The following is a 424-nucleotide window of genomic DNA, read 5'->3' on the forward strand; positions in this document are numbered from 1 at the left end:
AATACCTGAGTCAGTCTGGGCATGGTGGCTCATGCCTGTAATCCCAGCACTTCAGGAGGCCAAGGTGGGCGGATCACCTGAGGTGGGGAGTGAGAGCAGCCTGACCAACATGGAGAAACCCCGTCTCTACTAAAAATACAAAAACTAGTTGGGCATGGTGGCGCATGCTACTTGGGAGGCTGAGGCAGGAGAATAGCTTCAACCCGGGATGATCCGAAATCGTGCCACTGCACTCTAGCCTGGGCAACGAGAGCAAAACTCCGTCTCAAAAAACAAAACAAAACAAAACAAAACAAAACAAAACAAAAATTAGCCAGGTGTGGTGGCACATACCTGTAATCCCAGCTACTCGGGAGGCTGAGGCAGGAAAATCACTTGAACCCGGGAGGTGGAGGCTGCAGTGAGTCAAGATCGTGCCACCGCA

Source organism: Mandrillus leucophaeus, unplaced genomic scaffold (genome assembly GCF_000951045.1).
Source record: "Mandrillus leucophaeus isolate KB7577 unplaced genomic scaffold, Mleu.le_1.0 Scaffold151, whole genome shotgun sequence".
Classification (NCBI taxonomy): Eukaryota; Metazoa; Chordata; class Mammalia; order Primates; family Cercopithecidae; genus Mandrillus; species Mandrillus leucophaeus.